Below are 22,016 nucleotides of genomic sequence, written 5' to 3' on the forward strand. Positions count from 1 at the left end.
ATGCTCTGCCCCCTGTCGGACTCCGCACAAACCCAATGCGTCGAGACGACTGAAGGTAGAGGGATATGCAATCACAAGCGCTATTTGCACCTTGATTATTGTTTTTGAGAGTGACCTAGGTCACCTCTCGGGGAGCTCGGAAGGCCTTTCGGAAGCCTGCGCGTCGGCGTCGCGTGCGCGCGGCCTGGGAGGGCCGTGGGCGACGCGGTAGCTCGAGGCCCGCGGCTCCGAGCTGGGGGGTCTTCTCGGGCCCCTGAGGGGGTGTGTCCTGAGCAGCTCTTCCTTGCCAGGGGCGGTCCAAGAGACTGGGGAAGTCTGCAATTTGTAAGGCCGAGGGCTGGCGCTTTGAAAGAGAGGCGGAGGAGGGAGCGGGATTTCCCCGCCCCCGATCCCCACGGCCCAATCCCTTCGGCTTCTCCTTTTCTCAACCGGCCGCCCGGCCCCTAACCTGCTCGAACCCATTATGCGGTAGAGGCAGCTGGTCTCTTTAAGGCCCTGCCGCGCCTGCGCCTTGGGCTTTCCTGACGCGGCGGGTCGGACCCTGTAGGAGCCAGCAGGCGGGCAGGGTAGGGGTCGGGTAGTAGTTAAAGCAGTCGCTGCGCCCGGAGGCGTGCGTGAGGGTCGGTGGCGACTCTGAGCTCTCGAGTGAGCGCGGCGCTCCGGAGCGGGCGGGGAAGGTGGCCCGCGGAGCCGGAGCGGGGCCGAGGCGCTGAGACGCGGCGGCGAGGCTGCCGGCTGGATGGGAAGTTAATGTTTACGGCAGAGTCCATCCAACGTTTCCAAGGTGAGGGGCGCCGCGCCAGGCCGGGCGGGCCGGGAGGCCAGACGAGCTGCGAGCTCGGGTTCTGCGGGGCGCACGACGGGGCCGGGGCGCGGCGGGTGGGGCCGCCACCAAACTTGAGGCACGAGCGGGGCGGGCATGCCCGGCCCCGCCGGGGCCTAAGTTCCCTGAGGCCGCGGCGGCCCGGGACCCTCCTCCCGTGGGCTCTGGGGAGGAAACTCGCCAGCGGGTCTTCCAGGAGAGTCCCCGGGAGGTGGAGAGACCAGGCGGCTTCGGGGGTGCTTCCTCAATAATCCTGTGGCGGGGGGGGTACTGACCTTTCACCCCCACCCTCGAGGCCAGAAGTCCGTTCTCTCTGGGTGTCCTGATGGAGTGAGACCCCCGCCCGCTCCCCTTACTTACAAAGTTGGCGTCTTGATTTGGCCCCCGGGATTCTGCGCAGGGCAGCGCCTCCAGGCAGGTGATGGGCTAGCCAGGTGTGCTAGATGACTCCCAAGGATGCACTTGGAGAGCGTTTGTAACCATCACTGAATCACCTTATGACTAGCGGGGCAAGCCTCAAATTAACCGCAGAATTTCCGGTAGATTGGAGTGTGGTGTTGGTGTTTGCTTTAGAATTGCCGTGATTTCGTTGTGTCTGTCTGTTTTGGGGCATCTTAGATCAAGTCGGTTGTCATCCTTTCACCGAAGAGTTAACCAAAACTTTTGCAATGGTGCCTTTGCTTTTCTCCTATCCATTGCTGTTAGAGGTGACTTTGAAAAGCGTTTTTTTGCAAAGATAATCTTTTCTTTGGTTTACAGTGTAGAACAATAAACTCCTTTCTTCTATGAAAGAAATCCAGTGCTTCTTGAAGTTCAAGAAAAACTGTGGGTTAGTAGTTTTTACCTTTGTTCTGATTACTGACACGTGTTAGTAGCTTTTTTTTTCTTTTCTTTCTTTCTTTTTTGGTTTTTAATTTTATTAGTAAACTTTCTTGAGTTTACCTGAGGCTCCTTTTCTGTTCCAAAGTGCTGGCCCAAGGTCTCTGAGAACTTTGTGTCAAGGAAACTTAGAAAACTTATTGAGGTATAATATACAGAAAAAGTGCACAATCCTAAGAGTGCAGGTAAAGAATTTTAACCGTCACAGATCAAGAAACAGAATATTTCTAGGTTGGGATTTATACCTAGGAGTGGAATTGTTGGTTTGTGAGATATGTGAATGACAAAACTTTAGTTTTAGATACTGTTGAACATTTTCGAAAGTGGTTGAGCTAATTAGCAGGGAATGATAATTCAATTACTCCACATTCTTGCTGCTGCTTGTCAGTTGGAAACATTTTTGCTATTTTGGTAGAGGTGCAGTAATATATTAGTGTGGTTTTATTTTGCATTTTCCTGATGATTGTAGTTTTATCTTTTATTGGCCATTTATATATCTTCTTTTTTGAGATGTCTGAGTCTTATTTTTTTATTTACAGTTTTATGGATAAGAGTTCTTTCTGGAAGGTATGCACACACACACCCCTATCTATAAACTATACATACTTTATCTTTTCTTTTTTTTAAAGATTTTATTTATTTACTTGACACACAGAGAGAGATCACAAGTAGGCAGAGAGGCAGGCAGAGAGAGAAGAGAGGAGGAAGCAGGCTCCCCGCGGAGCAAAGAGCCCGATGTGGGGCTCGATCCCAGGACCCTGGGATCATGACCTGAGCCGAAGGCAGAGGCTTTAACCCACTGAGCCACCCAGGCGCCCCTATACATAATTTATCTTATTCCGCTCTGTCTTTTCACTCTTTTAATGGTTTTTTAAAAAATATTTTATTTATTTATTTGGCAGAGATCACAAGTAGGCAGAGAGGCAGGCAGAGAGAGAGAGAGAGGAGGAAGCAGGCTCCCCATGGAGCAGAGAGCCCAATGCAGGACTTGATCCCAGGACCCTGAGACCATGACCGGAGATGAAGGCAGAGGCTTTAACCCACTGAGCCACCCAGGCGCCCCTTTTTTTGATGGATGAACAATTTTAATTTTAATGAAATATATTTACTGTTTTTCTTTATGAGTACTGCTTTCTGTGGCCTATTTAAGACATTTTGCCTAGCCTAAGAATATGAAGATATTTTCATATGTTTCTTACAGAAGTTTTATTTTGTTTTACTTTCCACATTTAAGATGTACAATTTACAGTAAATTTCAGATGGATTGTAAGGGGTCAATATTCACTTTTAACCAGGTGGATATCTTTTTGACCCAGTACCATTTTTGGAAAATGCCATACTTGTCCCTCTGCACAATGTGGACTTTCATAAATCAGATGACTGTTTAAGTGTGGCTCTGTTTCTGGATACTCTATTCTGTTTTATTGGTCTATTTGTTATCCTTGCACCAGTATCACTGTATTAATTAATGTAACTGTATAATAAACCTTGATATGTGATAGTATAAGGCCTCCAACTTTGTTTTTTAATACTGGGCAGTTCTTGGCTGTTAGCATTTCTGTATAAATTTCAGAATTTTCTTGTCAATTTCAACAAATTTTGGAAATTGGAATTGAATCTATAAATATATCAATTTGGAGAGTATCTTAATATTGGGTTTTCTAGTTTCTGAGCATGGCATATACCTGTATTTATTTAAGGCCTTTTAAAATTTCAATAATTTGGGGGCACCTGGGTGGCTCAGTGGGTTAAAGCCTCTGCCTTCAGCTCAGGTCATGATCCCAGGGTCCTGGGATCGAGCCCCACATCGGGCTCTCTGCTCACCCTCTCTCTCTTCCTGCCTCTCTGCCTACTTGTGATCTCTGTCTGTCAAATAAATAAAATCTTTAAAATTTCAATAATTTGTAGTTTTCTCTGTAAAAGTCTTGGACATCTTTTATTTATTCTTAGGTATTTGAAATTTTTTGGTGTTATTGTAAATGATATTTTAAAATATTTGTGGCCAGTATGTAGAAGTGCAGTCGATCCATGTGTTTAATCTTCATTCAGGACCTAATCCAAATTATACCTTGTATGTTCTACTTTTCCAAGTTGGTTCATTCCTTCTTTCTTTCTTTCTTTTTTTTTTTTTTTGGTGTGGTGTCTAGGACCAATTAAGGAGTTATAGAGTGTTCAGCATATTGACAATCTCCATGTTGCGCCTTTGCTGATACAAAGCTGATTAAAATGCAGCTCCTGCCCTTAAGGGGTTTAGAGTCTAGGAGGGATAAGTAGAAATTCAAGAAGAGACCTTTATCCTCCACTGTAAGTGCTATTATGAAAATTGGTTTGGCAGCATACAAAAAGGACATTTAAATCAAACTGGGCAGGGGTGGGAGTCGGGGAGGTAATCGACTGGCTCCCACTGTTCTGAGGGCTGAGCAGAGGATGTGGCTGTGGGTAGGTAGGGGCTGCTATTCACTATACGTGCTTCTGCTTAATTCTTTGGCTTTCAGCCTTAGCCTCATCCACTCTTTGGAGTCTGGAGTCTCTCCACTTCAGTGTTTCTAGGGAATAAATTTATGAGATGGTATAAATGAAGAGAAACTACAGTGTCTGTATAATACACATTGATGCAGACTTTACATTACTAACCTGTTCTTCAGCCCCATACCTCTCTCCCACTGACCACATACCATCTGGAGACTCCCAACTCTTGAGCCTTCCTGGGGTTTTGTGATTGAGGCATATCAGCTACTTGACCATATATATTCCTTATGCAGGCCTGTAAGTTTGGCTTCATCTCCTCTACCCAATTACATTTTCTTCTCTTTCTCGTTTCATGGATGCCATATCTTATCTGTCTGAGAATGTTAAAGATAGTTTCTTTAAGCTTTCTTTCTTTTTTTTTTTTTTTTAAAGATTTTACTTATTTATTTGACAGAGATTACAAGTAGACAGAGAGGCAGGCAGAGAGAGGAAGGGAAGTAGGCTCCCTGCTGAGCAGAGAGCCCAATTCGGGGCTCAGATCCCAGGACCCTGGGATCATGACCTGAGCTGAAGGCAGAGGCTTTAAACCCACTGAGCCACCCAGGCGCCCCTCTGTAAGCTTTCTTTTCCTTGCATAGTTTGTTTCCTCCAAGTTACTTTTTTTCTGTTTGGTGTAGCCTCAGCAATAAAGGCCCTCCTCAAAGTTTTGATAATCCTTGGTTGGTTGTTTATGAGTGAGAGTGGGCATCTAAAAGTTGATAGGAAGCCCTGAGTTTGTAGGTTGGGCTTACTGACTTTCAGTTTTACTCTAGAATCTGCATAGAACAGTGGTTCTCAATTTTGGTTGCACATTAGAATCACATGGGGGGGGGCTTTAAAAATTCTCTGTTGTGTACTCGTGCGCTCGCGTGCGCACTTGCTCTCTCTCTCTCTCTCTCATACACACACACACACACACACACACACACACACGCTGCTAAACCAAACAGAGCAGAATCTCTGAGGTTAGGACCCAGGTAGCAATATTTTTTAAACAATTAGGTAAGATTGCATTGCAGTTTGATTTTTGTCACGTATATACCTGTGTTACCAGCACAGTATACAGATTATTGTGAAAACCTTAGAAAATTGTTTATATCCCTTTGTTTTTGTCTTCCCCACTCCCCGCCCAGAGGCAACCACTATTCTGATTTCTATCTCCATAGATTAACATCAGTATTTTCTAAAGTTGTCCAGGTGATTCCCTTGTGTGGCCAAGATTGAAGCCATTGGTTTGGGTGGACTGTTTGAAGCTATTACAGTGTCCCTGTCTTTTTGGTCTGGTGGGATTTCCCTGTAAGTCTCTTCCAATTTTTGCTTGGAGGATAGAGGTTTGGTTGCCAATGATCTGAGAACTCAAGAAGGAGGGCTGAATAACGAGCTGTACAACATTTAGTATATAAGATCACATGATTTGCCTCTTTTTCTTGGGATACCTGTGTCTTCTATCATGTATGGTTTATCCTATTGAGAGAATAAATCTCGCATCAGCTGCTACATTGAGGAAGGGCCGCTTAGTAGCTTAGAGGAGAAATGGGGTCTAGGTTTCTAACTGTTCACAGCTTTCACCTGAACCTTTCTTACTTTACTCTCCCCTCTTTGTTCTGGCATCCCTGAGCCTTTTGAGGATTGTATGGTATAAATTGGGCTTGTTCTAAGTTGCCAGCACTGCTGGTTTATAATTTGGCTGTCTTTGACAAAATCAGTTACCACTCCTCCATCTTTTCAGCTTCCAAAATTTTATTGCCATCATCTCTTCCTCCATTCTCCTGTCCTTGTGGTTTATGAGCTAAAAACGAACACAACAACAACATTTTCTTTATCCTTGTTTTAGTAGAGTTTTGGGGAGGGAGGAAAATTAGTTGTATGTGTTCAATCTGCCAACTTAACCTGGAAGTCCATCATCTGCTTTTCTTTATCCAAAAATGTGTTGCCATCTGCTGTTCACTGTTGTATCCTGCTTGGAGGGTTATATCTTTTAAATCTCTTTGTTTTCTCTTAGGCTAAAGTTATACAGTTTAAATTTAACTTCCATTTAAGTTCCATTTAAATTATGTCCATCCTTTTCTGTGCTAAAATGTCCTTTTTCATAAAAAATTTGTGGTGTTTGTTTTCTGTAATGTCCTTATTTGGCAACATAAAAAGCTGGCAGTCCCATTTTACTCTTCAAATTAATTTTTGACAAGTTTTGTGAAATACGAAAGTCTGCTTAACATTGCCCACAATTCCCAGTGGCCTTTTTGCTCCTCCACCAATTATTTTCCTTTTGTTTGCATATAAAATTAAAATATAAATAAAAGATAACATTATCAGTTATTACTATCTATTTTGGTGATTTGCTAGTCCTTCCTCTTGGAAACATGGAGGTTAATTAATGTTTTGTAGATAGAACCTCTTGACTGTGGCCCCATATGTGTTTGCTCAGAAAGGATCATCCCATTTCTCATTATTTAAGATTGCCTGGTGTTGTATTTGTTGCCATTTCCAGCTCTTGTTTTAATAGTATCTTTACTTGAAGAAAGCTCTCCCCTGCCTGTGCAGTTTGCAGTTTATCCCTTAAGTGGCCGAAGTTAATGTGGGTTTAGTGCTTGTTAATTGTTCTTTGAACTAATCCAGCCTTCACAGTTGTACTCTGAAAAGTGTTCCCTGAAGCTGGTCAAACTGGCTATTATCTGGGTCTTCATTGTTGGTTTTGTTATTCATTGTCTTGTGGGTTCATGATTAGGACTCTCCTCTTGAGGAACTGATGGTTCCTGTGTTCTTGGAAGGGACCTTGATGAGAGATAGGAACAGAGCTGGCTTTATTAGCAATCATTGCTCTTTTTTGTTTTTCATAGGAAAGTGCAAGCACTGATGTAAAAGTGAAGTTGGAGATTTTGTCTAACTTTGAGTTGGTGTTTAAATGATTAATTGCTGGGGCACCTGGGTGGCTCAGTGGGTTAAAGCCTCTGCCTTCTGCTCAGGTCATGATCCCAGGGTCCTGGGATCAAGCCCCACATCGGGCTCTGTGCTCCATGGGGAGCCTGCTTCCTCCTCTCTCTCCGCTTGCCTCTCTGCCTACTTGTGATCTCTGTCTGTCAAATAAAAAATAGAATCTTAAAAAAAATGATTAATAGCTGTCTTTTTTTGGCCTGGTGCAGATCTTTTATTATGTCAGAAATGAATCCAGCATTCTCATAGATTATGGTAGTAGGTTTATTAGATTAACATTAGTAGATACTGGATAAAAGCAAACTTGCAATGAACAATTGTGTAATATGATGTTTAAATGAGATACATGAGAGAAAGAAGAAAAATTGATTATCTTCAGGTGTACCAGAAATCAGGATAGTTTAGAAGACATGGTGGTGAGAAGATAGAGCTTTAAGTAAATTGAAAATGAATTTTAGGGAGTAAGCCCATGAGAAGTCTTATGCCTTTGAATGTTTATCTGAAATACATGTAACAGATGAGCATAGAGTTAAAGATTCTACTGCCTTTCTGAAAATGTGGAGAAGCTGCTTTTCTAATGTCAGATGAGCAAGGTTTATAAAGGTTGTCAAGCATGATAGTACATTTCAGTGTAATGTACAGGATTGGAAAAATGAATCAGTAAGTGATCTAGAATTTTAAAGAAGTTACAAAATAAGTTACAATAAGCCATTACAATTATAAGAAGTTACAATAAGCCATTAAGAACCACCAAAGATAACACATATTGAGCATCTCCTATGTGTCAAACATAATGATTTTTATTGGGAAGATAATGGTGATCTATTTTACATAGATAAAATCCTTGCTCTCACAAAATTTACAAACTATGGGAAGGCACAGTTGCTATATTGTTTCTGAGTGAGGTGTAAAAAAAAAAAGGTAATTAAGTGATTAATTTGTCTTAAATCTTGAGGCTTTTTATAACTAGTAAGGGAAAATGCTAAGTGAAGTAGGTTTTGAATCTTAATATTTGCTTTAAAAGTTTTTGGGGTAAATTTATGTATAGTGAAATGCATAGAACTTACCTATACAGTGCAGTGAGTTTTGATAAATGTATATGCCTTTGTGACCCCCCTCCCCCCCCCCCGTAATCCCTCAGGATTCTTTTAGTCAGTTCCTATTGTTCTGTTATTTTTTTTTTCTTTTACCACAGATTAGTTTTCCTTGTTCTTGAACTTCACGTAAAAATAGAATAAATTAATGTGTATTCTTTTCTGTCTGGCTTCTTTTGTTCAACATAATATTTCTGAAATTTAGCTGTTTTAACAGTTTGATTTTAGCTGATTTAACAGTTTTTGTACATACCAGTCGTTTGTTCTTTTTAGTTGGTGTGTACTCCATTGTATTACTATAACATAGTTAATCCATTCTCCCATTTGGCTATTATGAATAAAGGTGTCATGAATGCTTGATTACTGGTCTCTTTATAGACATCCATTTTAATTTCTCTTGGATAAATAACTAGGGGTGAAATTACTGGGTCATGGGGCACATATATATTTAACTTTAGAAGATACTGCTGTACAATTTTCACAAGTGGTTCTATCATTCTATAATCCAATAAGCAGTCTGTGAAAGGTCTACTTAAGTGACAAATCAGAACTGAGCTTCAGAAAGATTATTCTGGTACAGTGGAGCACAGGACTTAAGATAGGGAAAACACACAATAAAGTAATATAGTTGAAAATTAAATGTCTTCTGTTTCAAGACATTGATAGGGTAGGAGAGAATCTTAGGGATTCTAGAGCTATGGTCTGTGGGCTGAGGATAAGAGAGGAATCAGATGACCCCCATGTATCTGTCATAGGCTGCTAAATATCAGTGTGGCAATCATTAATAGATGAAATACAGTTGAAGAGTAGATTTTGGAGGGAAAAGAGGACAATAATTCTGTTTCATTTGTAAGTAGTAATTGGGGGTAAAAGGAGGTAGATGAGATAGCTCTGGGTGTGTGTGTAGTGAGGAGAGACCCAGATTGGAATGGGAATTTTGGGAGCCTTTGACATTAGAGAAATGAGCTGATGAAGAGGAGTCTGCAAAAGAACAGAAGGAGTAGCCACTACAGAAGGAAATACAAATCAGGAAGCTGATTTAACAAACAATATAAATCAGGAAACTGATTTAACAGAAACTATAAGTCAGGAAACTGATTTAACAGAAGTTGAGGACTTTGAAGAAGGAGAAAAGGGCTTGACTGTTGTTACTGTGAGGAAAAAATAAGTATAGCCTTTTTGGAGGTTAATTATATAAATATATATCTCTGTTAAAATTTAAAATATCACTTTTTTTTTTTTTTTTTGAGAGAGTGAGTGCATGTGTGCCCATGCACGGTGGGGTTGGAGGGTGTCAGTGGGGGTGGGGAGGCAGAATGGGTAGTGAGGGGGAGAGGGAGAGAAGGAATATCAAGCAGGCTCCCTGCCTAGTGTGGCGCCTGATACAGGGCTTGATTTCACAGACCTGAGATTATGGCCTCAGCCGAAATCAAGAGTCAGATGCTTAACTCAGTGAGCCACCTAGGTACCCTACATTTCTTCTTCTTCTTCTTTTTTTTTTTTTTTTTCCTTTTTCTTTTTTAAGCAACCTTTACACCTAATTTGGAGCTCTAACTCACAACCCCGAGATCAAGAACTGCACATTTTACCGAATGAACCAGCCAGGCATTATGAAATTTCACATTTCTTGATCTTATAGGTGTGCTTTATGGACTAACTCCTAGAGAAAAACAAATGTGGAAGATGTGTTTCAGAGGTATTCATGGCACCTAGTATATAATAATAAAAAGTTGAAAACAACCTAAATAGCCATCAATAAAGGGTTGTTATAAAAAAATGATAATTTTTATGATAGAATGTTATACAACTAATGTAATATATATATGTTATTTTCCTATTGCTGCTGTACTAAATTAACAGACTTAGCAGCTTAAAACAACAATTTAGTCTCTTACAGTGATGGAGGCCAGAAGTCTGAAGTGTTTTACTGGGCTAAAGTCAAGGTATTGGCAGGGCTGTTTTTAAGGATAGAATCTGTTTTCTTGCTTTTTCCAGCTGTTAAAATTGCATTCCTTGTATTCCCTGCTTTGCATTCTGTGGCCTCTTCCTCCATTTTCTAAGTCAACAGTTTAGGATCTTCACATGGGCCCTATCCAGATAATCCGGATAACCTTCTCATCACAAAATCCTTAACTTAATCCACCAAGCCTCTTTTGCCATTTAAGGTAACATTGGTAGGTTCTGGGTATTATGATGAAGAGCTCTCCAGGAGGCCATTAATCAAGCTACTAAATAAGAACAAGGATAGAAGATCAAGGTGCATTAAAAAAATTCTCAAAAATATGTATAGTATGATCTAAATTTTTGTTAAGTTAAAAAATACATACATTCTTATATGTTAGTATATGTATTTTTTTTTTTTTGAGAAAAGAAATCTTGATGAAGATAGACTCTATTGCTAACAGGCAGTCTTTGAGAATAGGATTACAGAGTATTTAAACTTTTCGTTTTTTTTCTGTGATATTTTAATTCTTAATTAACATGTATTTTCTAATCAGAAAAATCACAATAAAAGGATAGAGTATTATACTGGGTCACATGTTCCAGAGAGATAAACAGAGAGACTCTTGGTGAGTGACTTTGGTAAGTGTGGTTTCAGTAAAATGGTAGGGTAGAAGCCAGATTGCAGTGAAAAAGTAGGAGGTGAGAAAGGGAAGAATGAAAAGCTAAACATCTTTCCAGTTGCTTAATTATGAGGGATGGCAGGATGCTGTGAGACCAGGGATACTTAGAGGGATAAATAAGATCCAGTGAGATTTTTAAATATCACAGAGCAGCATGTTTGAAAGTTGAGAGCTTAAACTGGGAGGGAGAGAGAGATTGTCTGAATTCCAGGATAATTGAAAGAGCCTGAGGTCTTCTGAGTTGATGAAGCAGAAGACCCACTTGCTTAGGGCAGGTGAGACTTAGAGAGGTGTGGCTATGCATAGTAGTTAAGTTTATAATATTTTAGTTTTATTCAGTATTAATCAGATTTTTAAAAAATCCTACATGCTGCTTTGTCATCTTCTGGAAGTCTAAGGTTATTGTGTAACTATGTAAATTTAGTCCTACTAATATACTCTCATTGTTTTGGCTTGTCCCCAAAACTTGTTTGTTTCTGTAGCCTAGCATATGAGTTTCAGAGAGTAAGACCTTAAGTTTTCTAGGTGCAACATTTTGGGATTTTTTTCTGTTATTGAAACTATTGCATTAAAAAAATCTGCTTACATAAGCTTGTATCAATTTTCTGTTGACTCTAGAATATTACAACAGGAAAGCATTGGAGATAACATTCACTTCAACTTTTTTCAAGTTCCTAACAAGGAAAAAGAGTTTAAATAACTTTGGAGGCGCTTAAGTAACTTGTAGAGGCCACATGTATCTTATAAATAGAGCCTGGTACTTTTACCTAGCTAAGATGCTGAAGACCTTTTTAAAATTATTATTTCATTGATACTATATTTGTGCCAGGATTTCCTGATTTTTATATGTATTCTTCTATCCAGTTTTAATTGACATATATTCCCCCCTCATAATTTGATCACTCTTCCTTTATTAATATCAGTGTAATTAAATTAATTAACATGACTAGCATTAAAGCAAAAGTTTTAGGACTTGGCTGTGATCTGTGTATTATTTAACCCATTTGGAGAATTATTTTGAAGATTCTTATTGCCATTTTAGGATTTTTCAGAATGGTGGTAATTCATTTTTATTTCACATTGGGTATGGAGTGACAGCGCTTAACACACTTTTTTAAGAGAGAGCGAGAGAGTACGTGAGCAGGTGGGGGGAGGACAAACTAGGGGGTAGAGAGAGAATCTCAGATTCCATGCCCATTGTGGAGCCCACACAGGGCTCAGCCTCACAACTCTGAGACCATGATCTGAGCTGAAATCAAGAGTCAGACACTAACCAACTGAACCACCCCTTAATGTACTTCTTGACACAGTGCTTGTATATTGTGTATTCTAAATAAAAAATTCATGTAATATATGATTTATTTTAGGAGGTACTTGTTCTGAATTTGTGGTTTTTTCAGACTTCATTGAAACATAGGAAAACTGGTATTTTAGTACATACTCTTGCTGCTGCCAGGAAAAAATTGTGTATGCGGATATATCTTTTTTTTTTTTTTTTATAGTTTTGTGTTTGTAACAATGGAAGGTTGAGGTCAGGGAACAGACTAAGTTCCTTACCCATGAACTTCAGCACCTCAGCTATAGCAATTTTAGATGCAGCTCTGAGAATCCAATTTTTAGTTAGCTAGTACTCTTACTCAGTATATATATATATATATATTTTTTTTTTAAGATTTTATTTATTTATTTGACAGAGATCACAAGTAGGCAGAGGCAGGCAGAGAGAGACAAGGAAGCAGGCTCCCTGCTGAGCAGAGAGCCCGATGCGGGGCTCGATTCCAGGACCCTGAAATCATGACCTGAGCTGAAGACAGAAGCTTTAACCCACTGAGCCACCCAGGCGCCCCACTCAGTGTATTTTAGACAGCATCCTCTCCTCCCAGTCTTAATACAAAAGTATTTTTGAGGAAATTACATTAGTAGTATGGAAGTACAATAAAATATTTTACAGAATAATAATTTCCCCCTTCTGTTAAGAAAAGCAGCCTTATTTTTGTTGACAATCTAGTACAATTCTTTTTTGTTGTTGTTGTTAAAGATTTTATTTATTTATATATTTGACATTTATATATTTATATTTATATTTATGTATTTATTTATATATTTGACACAGAGAGAGAGATATCACAAGAAGGCAGAGGGGCAGGCAGGGGATGGGGGGAAGCAGGCTCTCTGCTAAGCTGAGTCCCAGGACCCTGAGATCATGACCTGAGTGGAAGGCAGAGGTTTAACCCACTGAGCCACCCAGGTGCCCTGAGAATCTAGTACAATTCTGTATTATAAATGATTTCATTATAAGAGTTGATGACTGGAAAAAAAATGTGGCATGATGTAGTAAACAAGCATTTTGCTTTGTCATTTTCATTGTTACTTAACCTCTCTTGGTCTCTTTCTTTACCAGAAAATGTGTAGATCAGATCTACAGATCTGATCTTCCTTATATATTACCTTCCATATAAATTCCATTTGTCCTTTTGGCATTTTTTTAGTCTTCCTTTAATAACATCACAATCACAAAATAATAGCTGCTATTTATATTGAACATAAAACCCATGCCAGCTACTGCTCCAAGTTCTTTACATCTGTTATTTGCATTCCTCATGCCCATGCACAGTAAATATATAAGAAAGATCTGATAGCAAGATTAGTTTCAGTTTTGTATTCAGTTTTGAATTACCAAAATAGCTAGGTGGATTACTAAAACTACCTATAAGATCATTTCCTAATATGTTAGTGTGATTAATGATAGTATCTACCTAATGATTGTTGTTTGATATATTGTGTGTGCTTAAAAATACTATCTTATTCTATGGATGGTTAGGATTGGCATAGTAGCAGGAGAGATTCTAGGTTTGTGTAATATCTTTTATGGATTCTTTGCTGAAGCATATCGCATTAAATAAGACTTCATTTTTTTGGCATGAACAAAACTTAATTCAGATCTATAACTCATGGTAATTTTTGTTATTTGATCAAGATGGTTTAAAGGGGCACTATTTCTTAAGAAATAAGTGTAACCTAGTAATATATGAATTTATAAACAAAAGATATTTTAATACTGGGTAGTAGTTGAAATGGCCAGTAAAAATACTTCATTAATTTTTTTTTTAAGATTTTTAAAATTTACTTGACAGAGAGAGATCACAAGTAAGCAGAGAGGCAGGTAGAGAGAGAGGAAGGGAAGCAGGCTCCCTGCTGAGCAGAGAGCCCGGTGCGGTGCGGTGCCGTGCGGGGCTCGATCCCAGGACTCTGAGATCATGACCTGAGCCGAAGGCAGAGGCTTAACCCACTGAGCCACACAGGTGCCCCTAGAGTTTTGAATATAAGTAAACTTGTATAGTTCTTAGTTTTTAAATGCTAAATGAAGCTAATTCCTCAGGATAATTGCATGCTGTTATCTAGTGCAGTTTTGGATACTTTAAACATTTAAAATGCTAAAATTGAGTGGTTTTGTGTTTGTAACAATGGAACTACTTCATTCACTTGAAATGTTCCAGTCACATAATCTATATCAGCAATACTCAGATGTTTTGCATGGGTTGGAAGAATGTGTGTGTGCGTGTGTGTGGTAACTTTATATGTAGCTTAAGGTATTTCTGAGTTGTCTCTGTACAGTAGAATTAAGGGAATTTAACTAGAAAGCAGTGCACGTGGTACCCTTTAGTAAAGTCCTTTAACAGTGACTATAAATAGAGATTTGCAACTACTAAACCATAAACTCATATAGTTGGAACATTAAATATAAAACATTAGCAATAACCTGACATTTTATATTTAGAAGATTTTTTGAAGAAAACTTAAGTCTGGTAAACAGGTTAGTTGGACTTGGTAGCCTTGGTAAAATTCCATTTCTTCTATTTTCTGTTCATTTTCTTCTTTTTCCTTTAGACACTATTGCCGTAGTTTACAAAATGGGAAGGTTTTCTTCTGTCTGTAGTATTAAAGTCAGGTAAATGTCAAATGTTTCTCCAGGTCTGTCATGCAGATCTGTCCAGTTAATATAAAAAATTAAAGAAGAGGTTTTAATTGATATTTTTGATACTTTTTATACTAGTATAACATGGATTAAAAAAAGATTACATACAGTCTGTAATAGGGCATTTATAAAGAAGGTTGGAATTTTCATGTTTTATATGGACAATTTCATTTTCAAATATAATTTCCATCTCAGTATTTTAGTTAACTTCTTAAATTGGTAATCATATTGGTTGTGGGTAGGCTCTATTCTGTCAAAATCCTTAGGCTCATGACATGTTCAGAGGTACTAGTTTATTACCTTTTATATTCTATAGTTAGTTTTAGCTCACCTTCCTATCAGTGATTTATACTCGTCAAGACATTTTTGTTTGGGGACCAAATGGTTAGTATCCTGGCTCCATCATTTATTAGCTAATGGATCTTGGACAAGTTGTTTAACCTCCACAAACATCAGTAAAACGTGTAGTAGGGTGATTGTGAGGATTGAATAAGCTAATGGATGTAAATCTTCTCACAGTGCTTGGTACATAGTAAAGTATATAGTAGATAATGGTGGTGGCAGCAGTAGTAAGTAGTATATCATTGTATACAAATTTCACTTTTTCGAAATTTAGCTCTAGAGGTAGGAGGGATTAGAGAGAGATGGAAATGCACCATATGCCTACAGAAAATAAATTAACTTGGAAATTTGTCATGTAGACATTTAAAGGAAGGAGACTTGTCAGCAGTGTTGCTCTTATTTCCTGTTTTTTTTTTCCCTTTCACTGTAATATCTGCCTTATTTTTTGATTCCTGTTGAAACCAGTGCTCTATATCTTCCCTTCTTCCATCTCTCTTTAAGAGCTGCTAACTTACATATAATGAAGGACATAGTCTGATATTCTTTATGGATATTTACAGGCTATGTTTTAAAATCTGTGCCCTATATTTATTGATAATACTCAAAATGTGCAAGACATTGCTATTTATAATATTTATTCCCATGTTTAAAGAATTGGAACAATACTTTTTTTATGACATCTGATTTTTATTTTTTAAAGATTTTATTTTAGGGATGCCTAGGTGCCTAAGTTGGTTAAACATCTGCCTTCAGCTCAGGTCATGATCCTAGGGTCTTGGGATTGAGTCCAGCACCGGGGGGGGGGGGGGTCATTGCTCAGCAGGGAACCTGCTTCTCCCTCTGTCTGCTGCTCCCCCTGCTTGTGCTCTCTCTCTCTGACAAATAAATAAATAAAATCTTAAAAAAAATAAAGATTTAATTTTATTTATTTTAGAGAGAGATAGAGAACGCAACGTGGAGGGAAGGGGAGAGAGAACCCCAAGCAAACTCTGCACTGAGCATGGAGCCCTACATGGGGCTTGATCTGAGGACCAGATCATGACCTGAGCCGAAATCAAGACTCAGATGCTTAACTGACTGAGCCACCCAGGCGCCCCTGGAACAATACTTTCTTATAACCTGCTTAAAAAGTTGACGATGTATATTACATTTGTACCAGCCTCAAATCCTACTGGAACAAGGTTGAGTATAAATAATTTTTTTTCTTTTCACACATTTATTCAGTTGAATATCAAGTATTTCATGGGCTCAGAATTCCCAGAACTTTGAAGAATGAAGAGAAGTAACAATGTATACAGGTAAAAGTTAATGATTTTTTGTGTTTACATTGATATAGACTATTTTGAAATTTGAGCAAACATTTTAGAATGTACTTCTAAGTTGGATACCTTGCTGTTTATTTTGGAAGCAAATAAGGAAAGACTTCCCTGGATCCATTTGGCATTATAAATGCTTATACGAAAACCTACTAAAAAAGCATGGTGCTAAAAGTTGGTGAGCTCTGGGATTTGTAATCCTGTATAAGCAGGGTTGTAGTTTAAGTAATGATCCCAGAAATACAATATTCTGTCATTTACCTACCTGCCGGTTTCCCTGTCAATTTATGGATTCCAATGAAACTTACGGTGAAACTTGAGATGCTTGAAATTATCAATTTCAGACTGGAAGTATAGTAGATAATATAAGATGTAGATGGAAGAGCTTGGCTAACTATAGATTTGTCCTTCTCTTTGGTCAGATCAGGTTTTAATTTTGATGTATTTTCTCTTCCCCCCACATCTTACCACCACATAATGAAAGCCAATTTATAACAGTTATTTGTACTTAGTACATCCAATTATCAAGAAAAATTACAAGATATACTAAAAGACAAAAAGGACAGTTTGAAGAGCTAGAGCAGGCATCAAATCTAGACTTAGGTATGGCAGGGATATTGGAATTATCAGACCAAGAAATAATTTAAAATAACTATGATGAAAATAAATACTAAAGCCTCTACATGGATAAAGTAGACAGCATATAAGAAAAGGTAAGGAATGTTAGAGAAATTCTAAGAACCAAAAAGAAATGCTAGAGATCAAAGACATTGTAATATATATTTTTTAAAGATTTTATTTATTTATTTGACAGTCATAGATCTCAAGTAGGCAGAGAGGTAGGCAAAGAGAGAGAGGAGGAAGCAGGCTCCCCATGGAGCAGAGAGCCCAATGCGGGGCCCGATCCCAGGACCCCGGGATCATGACCTGAGCCAAAGGCAGAGGCTTTAACCCACTGATCCACCCAGGCACCCCATACATTGTAATATTGTAACAGAAAAACATTATAACCATTTGGTGGAGTTATTAGTAGACTGGACTACTAATGGCTGAGGAAAGAATCTCTGAGTGTGAGAATAACAATAGAAACTGCTAAAACTGGAAAGAGAAGAAAAAAGGTGGAAAAAACAGACTATTCAATAACTCTGGGACAACTACAAAAGGTGTAACATATGCATAATGACACAAAGCCTATTTTATAATAAAGTGTTGAATATTTCGTGTAATTTATTGAATACTGTAGTGAAAGTGAAAAACAGAACAGTTGTATGGGTGTCGAATGGTTTTAAGTGTATCACTTGTTGTTACTTTCTCTTACGACTGTGCATATGACAGGCAGCTGTGCTCACAAGCGCATTTGTACCACATGTTGGTAAACTGGGAAAAGATCAAAATTTAAAATTCAAGATACAGTTTCAACTGAATGTGTATCTCTTTCACACCATCAGAAAGTTGAAAAATTGTAAGTTAAGCCATTGTAAGTCAGGGACTGTTTGTATAGTAGAGTTACAGGAAAAATGTTAACACACAAAGTCAATTGATTTCCTACGTATATAGGAATGAACAAGTGGGATTCGAAGTTAAAAACACAATACCACTTTTAATAGTATCGCAAAAAATGAAATACCTGTCTATAAATCTAATGAAATTTGTTCAAGGCATGATGTAAATCTAATGAAATAGGTACAAGGTCTACATGAGGAAAACTATGGAATTCTGGTGAATGAAATCAAAGAACTACTAAATAAATGGAGAGATATTCCATGTTTATAGATAGGAATACTCAATATATAAAAAAAGTCAGTTCTTCCCAACTATGTAGATTCAATACAGTCCCAGTCAAAATCCCAGCTAATTATTTTGTGGCTATTGACAAACTGATTGGAAAACATAGGGAGAGGCAGAAGACCCAGAATAATCAACACAGTTTTGTAGGAGAAGAAAGGTGGAAGGCTGATACTACTTGACTTCAAGATACATTCTTAAGCTACAGTAATCAAGACAATAGGATTTGGTGAAAGAATAGGCAAATGGATCAATGGAACAGAGTAGGAAGCCCAGAAATAGACCCATATAAATATAGTCAACTGATTTTCAACAAAGGAGCAAAGGCAATACAGTGGCTAAGACTGTCTTTTCAACAAATGGTACTGGAGCAATTAGGCTTCCACATGCATAAAAATGAACCTAAGTTTAGACTTTACATCCTTCACAAAAATTAATTCAAAATGGATCCAGCACAAAAATGTAAAATGCAAAACTATAAAACTCCTAGGAGATAACAGTAGAAAATCTAGGTGACCTTAGGTTGGTGATGACTTACTAGATGCAACATCAAAGACATTCATAAAAGAATTGATACTTAGACTACACTAAAATTAAAAATTTCTCTCAAGCTACAGACTGGGAGAAAATATTTTCTGAAGACGTATCTGATAGCATACTGTTATCCAAAATATTCAGAGAACTGAAACTCAACATTGAGAACACAACATGATTTAAAAATAGACCAAAGATCTTAACAGATACCTCACCAAAGAAGATCTACAGATGGCAAATAAGCACATGAAAAGATGCTCTACATAATGTGTCATGAGGGAAATGCAGATTAAAACAATGATGAGATACCACTATACTCCTAGTGGAATGAATGGCCAAAATCTAGAACACTGAAATCACCAAATGCTGGTAAGGCTGTAGAACCACAGCAACTCTCATTCATCATTGGTGGGAATGCAAAATGCTACACACAGTTTGGAATACAGTTTGGCAATTTCTTATAAAACTAAATTCAGAAGTTTATATGACTGTAGTTCAGAAGTCCTACTTCTTGGTGTTTACCTAAAGGATTTGAAAAACTATGTCCACACAAAAACCTGCTTTGTTCCTAATTGCTGAAACTTGAACTCAAGATACCTTTCAGCAATTGAATGGATAAATAAACTGGTACATCAAGACAATGGAATAATATTCAGTGCTAAGACAGAATGAGCCATCAAGTTGTGAAAAGACATGGAGGATACTTAAATTCTCCATTCCTTCCTCTACTTTTTTTTTTTTTTAAAGTAGGCTCCACACCAAGTGTGGAGCCCAGTGCAGGGCTTGAACTCACAACCCTGAGATCAGGAGTCAGACGCTTAACTGAGCCACCCAGGCTCCCCTTATATGCTTATTTCTAAGTGATAGAAGCTAGTCTGAAAAGGTTACACACAAGGTGATTCCATTTATGACATTCTGAAAAAGGTGAAACTATGGAGACAGTGAAAAGATAAGTGGTTGCCAGGAGTTGGGGGGAGTGGGGCGAAACAGAGCACAGAAGGATTTTTAGGGCAGTATAGCTACTCTGTGTGGTACTATGATGAGGAATACTTGTCATTACACATTTGTCCAAAACTATAGAATGTACAGCACAAGAGTGTACCCTAATGTAAATGATGGACTTTGGGTGATAATGGTGTGTCATTAGTTTCATCAGTGGTAGCAAATACTCTATCTGGTCAGGTATATTGGTATTGAAGGCTATGTATGTGTGAGGGCAAGGGGATTTGGGAAATCTCTGTACCTTCTACTCAGTTTTGCTGTGAACCTAAAACTATTCTATAAAATAAAGTCTATTTAACACAAAACCAAAACAACCACAGAAATTACAAAAGTATAGGCATACCTCATTTTATTGTGCTTTGCTTCATTGTGTTTGCAGGTACTGTTTTTTTACAAATGGAAGGTTTGTGGTAACCGTGGCTAAGCAAGTCTATTGGCACCATTTTGTCCAACAGCATTTGCTTATTACTTTGTGTATCTGTCACATTTTGGTGATTGTCACAATATTTCAAACCTTTTCATTATTATTTGTCATGGTGATCTGTGATCAGTGATTATAACTTGCTGAAATTTCAGATGGTGAGCATTTTTTAGCAATAAAATATTTTTTAATTATGTATGTGCATTGTTTTCTCAGACATGCTTTTACACACTTAATAGACTACAGTTACAGTGTAAACAACTTTTATATGCTCTGGGAAACCAGAAAATTCATTTGACTCTTTATTGCTGCATTCACTTTATTGCAGTGGTCTGGAACTGAACCCATAATATCTATGAGGTATGCCTGTAGAGGATAGTAAAAAATTTTGAGAATGGAGGTCTTTATTTTTTTTTTTTTAAGATTTTATTTATTTATTTGACAGACAGATCACAAGTAGGCAGAGAGGCAGGCAGAGAGAGGGAGAAGCAGGCTCCCCGCTGAGCAGAGAGCCTGATGCAGGGCTTGATCCCAGGACCCTGGGATCATGACCTGAGCTGAAGGCAGAGGCTTAACCCACTAAGCCACCCAGGTGCCCTGAGAATGGAGGTCTTTAAAACACAAGAGGAAAGTTTTCTCTCTCTGGTTTTATTCCCCTTGCTTAATTTTCATTCTCTTGAGGTGGTTGTAAATAGTTTGATATATAGCCTATCAAAAAATGAAATTATACTGCATGTCCTATTCTTCACCAATAACTGATTGGTTCCATCATATTGGGAATTTCATTTTTTTTTAATGGCTGCATTCTGTTGTATGGTGGTGTCCTAACTTATTTGCTCATTCTTTGATGGACATTGGGGTTATCACCGGTTGTTTGCTATTAGAAATAGTTCTGTGATTAATTTTAGTACATACATCCTTGTTTATTTATTTGGGTAAATAATTCTTTTGGACAGATTCCTGAGTTAGCTTATGTACATGTAAATTTTGTTATATATACTTCCAAATAGTCCTTCAAAACAGCTCTACTAATATATGTGCTCAAAGTAATGCATTTGAAAATACTTTTACTTTTTGCAGAGCATTGATTTTTTTCTTGTAATGAAGTATTCAAACTCAGAAGGTATAAAGAAAAGCGTAATAAATGCCTATATTCCCATCACCTACCTTAACAAAGAAAACAAATGCAATTACAAATGCACTTGTAACCATGGTGCCTCCTCTCTTTCCAAACATAACGTTTTTACACTCATGAATATGTTGTATTTATAAACAATACAACATACAGCCATAAGATGTTACATAAGGTACTTAGCATGGTTCCTGATAACCCCAGCTCCTGATTTACATTCTGTGTAGTTTCCTTCCGCACTAAATAGAACTGATTTGTGGAATCATTAGGTTATTGCAAAAATGAGTGTGACTTAAAATGCAAGGTCATATAAGTTATTACATCTTCTGTGCTCGTTTGTTCTGGGGGAAGCCAGCTGCCACGTTGTGAGGATACTCACCAGCTTTCTAGAGAGGTTCTCATGTGAGGAACTGAAGCCTTCTGCCAATAACCATGTGTAGGAGACATCTTGAAGCAGATCTTCCAGTGCTAGTCAAACCTTCAGAGATGATAGCACTGGCCAAGATCTTATCTGCAACTTTATGATAGGTCCTGAGTAGGATCACTCAGTTAAACTATACCTTAATTCCTGACTTGCAGAAACTGTGAGATGATAAATATTTGGTGTATTTAGCTACTAGATTTGAGGGTAACAGATGAAAGAAAGAGA

At 38.2% G+C, this 22,016-nt stretch overlaps 1 protein-coding gene across 2 annotated transcripts in view; it reads left to right on the top strand.

Moving 5' to 3' along the window:
* Nucleotides 1-339: 339 nt before the first annotated feature.
* The window catches only part of EVI5 (ecotropic viral integration site 5), a 199,076-nt gene continuing 177,399 nt past the window's right edge, over nucleotides 340-22,016 (top strand). For both annotated transcript variants that reach the window (XM_080800425.1, XM_080800427.1), the window contains exon 1: nucleotides 340-784. The gene's annotated coding sequence lies outside the window, so the exon portion shown is untranslated. The remainder of the gene's footprint in view (nucleotides 785-22,016) is intronic.

The sequence above is a fragment of the Martes martes genome (genome assembly GCF_963455335.1).
Source record: "Martes martes genome assembly, chromosome: 4".
In the NCBI taxonomy this organism is placed as follows: Eukaryota; Metazoa; Chordata; class Mammalia; order Carnivora; family Mustelidae; genus Martes; species Martes martes.